Here is a 6551-nt window from a genome sequence, read left to right on the forward strand (position 1 = left end):
GAAATACATTTAAAAATATTTGGCTTTTATGGCTCTCCGTGCCAAAAAGGTTCCCGACCCCTGCCTTAGACCCTTAGAGATAGAGATAGAGATAGGCAGGCATCCAGTAACTTAAAAGACATATGACATCACACATCTGTCGTCACCCCCCCCCCCCCCCCCCCCTCCACCACCATTAAAAGTAAGACAACATAATAAAGTTAAGAGACAAAACATATAAGTAAAGTCTGTTACAAATACAAAGATAAATTGCAACAGTGTCTGTGTAAACCTGAGCAGACTCAGTGCAAATAGAAGTATTGCCAACAGCACGGTGCAGATGTGCATACAGATCTATAAACTAAATAGGTCAATATTAAAATGTCCAAAATAAAAAGTTAAGGCTAAAGGCCCTGTCACACATTACACAAACGTATGCCGGCGCATACGAAATATCAGCAGTAGGTTGATATAAATTAAGGGTAAGTTGTGATCGTTTGAAGGACGCAGACGATACGCCGAACACGCCAGACATGAACTGAACTTTTCGCCAGTACTGACAGGCGTTTAAGATCCATAGACACATTCAGAAAGAGCTGTCATCATTAATTTTCATCACCACCAAGAGGTTCCCTGAAGGTGTAAAAAGTCAGAATGAGTATATTTAAATCTACATACTCCGGGTTAAATGCTGCCCATTTACTGTAATGTCCACTAACCTCTCACTGGTTTCTCCATGGCCAGGAATCTCATTTAGGGGTACATCCACACCCAGTTCCCTGAGACAAATTCATATAAAACATGAGAACATGTTGGTAAAATGATATCACATTAGCTTAACATATGAATAAAGGGAACTTTGTGAATAACTAAATATATTTCAATTACCTTTCTGGCTGGTTTCGATTTCGCTCTCTGTTTCGTTTCCTTATCCACCAATATACAATCGGACATAAGATTACTGCTAGTCCTACTAGTCCTACTAGTCCTACTATCACACCTGTGGAATCAAGAGATGGATATTTAAGATGATTGTATCAATACACAGTAAATGAAACAAATAACACTGATTGTCAGCATTTGAAAGACAAACCTGAGCGAAAGCACCAAGACAGAGAGGGAGAGTCAGATTAGTAGCAAAAAGCTTTTTTTTTTGTTCAACAAATCATGGCAAACATACTGTAGTGTAGGCGAAGCGAAATGTGAAAAAAGATTCACCACTGGCTGCTGTCAACAGTTGTTTGTCCAGAAGCAGACGAAACATGGAGTAAGCAAACAGAGTATCAGACTTACTGGTGTTCAGAACTTACAGATACTGTTGCGTTTAGTGGTTGATTGTTCCTTTGGCGTTGCCTCTGTGGTGACTCCTGATGATGCAGTAGCTAGATGAAAGAGGAAAAACTCTGGTCGCTGGTCGGTCAAAACAGTGAGCAACATAATGCAAAGTGTGTATCCGCAGGAAAAACTTACAAATCGACAAACATACCGTCTCACGCCCTCCCTACTCGTGTGTGCACTGCACTTTAGATAAAAGTCTTTAGTGCAGTGCTTCTTTTTCGGTTTTCGCTCATTTCTTCACTTTCTCCCGACGCGCTTACATTTAAATAAAAGTCCTCAAGGGGTGAAATACGCCGGGTGTCTGACGTCATACGTCATACGTTATTGATTTGATTTGTTTGCTGTGGTTCTGTGTTAAGCTGTTAATTTAAAGGTTTGATTAAATGTCAAACAATAGTAACTGTGTATTTTTTTTGTAACGAAAGAAATGCATACAAAATAAGGCTTTTATGAAAACTCTGAATGAAAAATTGCTTACCAACACACAAACCATTTATAATTGCTAAATTAGGGTAAACTAGAAGGCTCCGAGGGATTTTTTTTTTGTTCAACAAATCATGGCAAACATACTGTAGTGTAGGCGAACCGAAATGTGAAAAAAGATTCACCACTGGCTGCGGTCAACAGTTGTTTGTCCAGAAGCAGACGAAACATGGAGTAAGCAAACAGAGTATCAGACTTACTGGTGTTCAGAACTTACAGATACTGATGCGTTTAGTGGTTGATTGTTCCTTTGGCGTTGCCTCTGTGGTGACTCCTGATGATGCAGTAACTAGATGAAAGAGGAAAAACTCTGGTCGCTGGTCGGTCAAAACAGTGAGCAACATAATGCAAAGTGTGTATCTGCAGGAAAAACTAACCTCTCGTAAAATTACAAATGCTGATCTGGTCTAATTGAGAAAAAAAGAGAAGTGTTATTAGACAGAATGGCATCAGTTAACGGACTTCAGAAAATATAATTAACATGTATGCAAAGTGAATATGTATTTAGGTTTTAATTAGTGTTGAATTCTAAATGATTATGATGTATTTATGATTATCAGTATGAACAGTTCAGTCAATCATAGTCCAGTTCAAACATTTCAATGAGAATAAATCCAGAATCTAGTTTGGCATCAAGGGTGTTTTGTGTAGCTTTTTGTGAAGAGTGCACAGATTAAAAGGCAGCAAAAAAGGGCCTCAGCAGAGAGATTCAACAGATAAAACGTGGATGGGAAATTCGAGCATTATGCAGTAACACAATGTCCCGCCAACACGAAATTGTTAACAAACAGTACCCTCTGCTGGAGTGAGTCATGACGGCTTTGCGGTCTTGAAAAGCACTATATAAATTCAATTTATTATTATTATTATTATTATTATGCAACAGAAACTAGGCAGTACAATTTAAAGAATAAGTTTAACAAACATTACTGACAGGCCACATTTAAGCAACAAATGTAAATCAAAATGTGGCATCATGACACGTTTGCGTCACTTGAATGATTACAAGAAAATCACAATGTAATGCTTTAGAAAGTAAATGTAAATACCTGTACATTTTATGGTCTCAATAAGGACGTTCCTTTCAAATTCACAGCCCTTCCCTGAATTAGTGGAAATGAATGCCCGACCGTCATGCTGGCAGACAGTATTGGGCAGTAGAGGGACTGTACAAACTGGAATGCTACTGGAATTGGTTAGCATCGACTTGTCGTCACAATATACAGAAGTCAAATTATCGGCACAACCTGGATCCTTGCAGAAAAACACCTGTTCAGAACTGTTTCCATCTGTAACATCAGCAGAACTGTTTCCACCTGTAACATCATAAACGTATATATATTATCTATCTATCTATCTATCTACAGACAGACATATATATATATATATATATATATATATATATATATATATATATATATTTTTTTTTTTTTTTTTTATTTATTTTATATATATATTTTTATAAAAATAAAATAAAAAGCAGGGAGAAAATGATTTTAAAAAATGAGTAAAGATGTGTGAAGTCATATACATATATATATATATATATATATATATATATATATATATTATCTTACAAACGTTTCTTTTATCATGAAAAGGGGGTAAACAATAGAAGACATACCATGACTTGCTGGAAAGCACAGAGTGAGTCTAGCTGTACACAGCAGCAAAACGATGACTGTCAGCTCTGTCAAGACAAAAATACAAATTAAACTGAAGGCTCTCTAATGGTTTACCTTGGACACAGTTTCAAGTTGGTAAATTGTTAGAAACCTACTATTCATGTTAGGGATCAGTGCTGGAAAGGCTTTCTGGATCACAAAACTTGATTGTGGTCCTCTGTTGGTCGTTCCCCTCACACTTCCTGTTGGAGATATAGTTTCCCATCAGAAACATTATACAGTATTCCTAATTATTCTCTACCCTGACACCCTCCTGTCATTACCACTCAGTCAGAACTATTTTCTTCCATAGTCTAGTTTTGTTTTAGCTAGCATCGTTGGTACTTTCTCATGACTTTAAATATCATTAAGACCTAAATCCACACTACAAACCCCTGGTCTAACATAATGTTTCGATATAATGCTTTAGCATATGCGTGGTAATCTTTGAACAGACATACCTGAACTACAGATCCATCCACCTGCTTTCTCTCAAATTCCCGAGGTCGTGACTGAGGCGACTGATTGGCTTACTAGTATCCTAAATGTGAGCACAAACTAACGGATATATATCCGTAAATTAGTTTTTAAGTTCGATATAGCTATCATAGATTGACAAACATTCTCTCCCAGTGTTACCCATCTCCCGCCTTCCCTGTGCACTGCACTGCAAACACTGCGCGCTGCCAACGGAGCCCGCGGAAATGCCACACTACTAGTAGTAATAGTAGCATGGAAAATTTCAGGCAGGATTTCAGGGCTGCGCTCGCTCCCGACACACAAACACATGCGCACAGTCAGAGACAGAGCGGAGGAAAGTGTAAAAAATCCAACAAATTAATTATAAAAGGAGCAAATTAGTTTTTAAGTTCGATATAGCTATCATAGATATATTCCACAAATCGACAAACATACCGTCTCACGCCCTCCCTACTCGTGTGTGCACTGCACTTCAGATAAAAGTCCTCAAGGGGTGAAATACGCCGGGTGTCTGACGTCATACGTCATACGTTATTGATTTGATTTGTTTGCTGTGGTTCTGTGTTAAGTTGTTAATTTAAAGGTTTGATTAAATGTTAAACAATAGTAACTGTGTATTTTTTTTCGTAACGAAAGAAATGCATACAAAATAAGGCTTTTATGAAAACTCTGAATGAAAAATTGCTTACCAACACACAAACCATTTATAATTGCTAAATTAGGGTAAACTAGAAGGCTCCGAGGGATACTAAATGAAGAGCCATTTGGGAGCCGTAAGAGCCAAAAGCTCTTGAAGCTGGGGAAACGTGTCTCTGACTTCAGGACCATCAGCACCGGATCCCCCCAAGGCTGCGTTCTTTCTCCTCTGCTCTTCTCCCTGTACACCAACAGCTGCACCTCCAATCACCAATCTGTCAAGCTCCTGAAGTTCGTGGATGACACCACCCTCATCGGACTCACCTCTGGCAGGGATGAGTCGGCCTACAGTTGGGAGATTGAACGACAGGTGACCTGGTGCGGTGTGAACCACTTGGAGCTCAACGCTCTAAAGACAGTGGAGATGATAGTGGACTTCAGGAAGAGCCCAGCCACACCTGCCCCAATCACCCCGTGTGACTCCCCTGTGGACTCTGTGGAGTCCTTTACGCTTCCTGGGCACCATCATCACCCAGGACCTGAAGTGGGAGCTGAACATCAGCATCATCAAAAAAGTACAGTAGAGAATGTACTTCCTGCGGCAGCTGAGGAAATTCAACCTGCCAAAGATGATGCTGGTGCACTTCTACACTGCCATCATCGAGTCCATCCTCACCTCCTCCATCACCATCTGGTACACTGCTGCCACTGACTGGGACAAGGTCAGACTGCAGCGTGTCATTCGCTCTGCGGGGAAGGTGATCAGCTGCAATCTGCCATCCCTCCAGGACCTGCACGCCTCCAGGACCCGAAAGCGCGCAGGTAAGATTGCAGCAGACCCCTCCCACCCTGGACAAAGACTTTTTCAGTCACTCCCATCCGGCAGAAGGCTGCGGTCCATCAGGACCAAAACCTCACGCCATATGAATAGCTTCTTCCCCTCTGCAGTTGGCCTCATCAACAATGCCAGAGACCCCCACTGACACTGTCTCTCCCTCCCCCCCCTGTCATTTGTGATCACACATCTGTACCCTACAAACTCTACCTCATACTCCGTATGTGGGAACCTTTGCACATCCCTCTGAGTATTTTGCACATTTCTTCTACTACAACACATTTCATTTTAATTTAATAAAGATATACTGTACATATTTTTCATTACATTCTGTACATTCTTTTTTTCTATATTTATATTCTTCTGTATTTGCTCTTATTTTTATTTAATTTCTCCTACTGTGTTTATGTTTGCACCATTACACACCAAAGCAAATTCCTTGTATGTGAAAACCTGCTTGGCAATAAACCAAATTCTGATTCTGATCTGATGTTGAAGGCTTGAACACTTCTTTGTCTCTTTTGTCCCGACTTGAATGTACCTCGGGTTGAATGTGCCCCTCTGACAAAACACTTGGCCCCAACCAGGCCCCCCTAGCGATATTGGTCTAGAACCACAAGCAAACAAGTTATTGCGCACTAGATTGAAGAAATATCGGACTTTAAGGGCTCCAGGTGATATTTAAATAGACTTATTAAAACTCAAACTATAACAGCTATATATGAATATGGCATGTACACAATGTCATTTTTAAGCCAACACCTGAGACCCCAGTGTCCACCAAGTCACAAGCTGTGCTGTAATATTTCAGTTTATAGAAATAACTGTTATGTTTTCTAAGAACATTTAAATAATTTGATGACTAGCACCAGAACAAACAATACAAATTATCAATAAAACCTAACCTAGGATCAGAGTGTGGTGAAGCACTAGCTTCCTCACTAACAATTTGCTCAGCCTATTTTTTTTTTTCAGTTCTTTATTTCATTTACGGTTCTAATTTCCATTAACCAAGGCAAAGTAACATTTGTTGCATTTGAAAACAATGTATATTTGTTAAACTTGTAAACTCTCTGTTCTAGAGGGCTCTGTGGCGATATATGTTACTTGAAAGAAAGCCATGGTGGTTGGGTTTC

Source organism: Cottoperca gobio, chromosome 9 (assembly GCF_900634415.1).
Source record: "Cottoperca gobio chromosome 9, fCotGob3.1, whole genome shotgun sequence".
Lineage (NCBI taxonomy): Eukaryota > Metazoa > Chordata > Actinopteri > Perciformes > Bovichtidae > Cottoperca > Cottoperca gobio.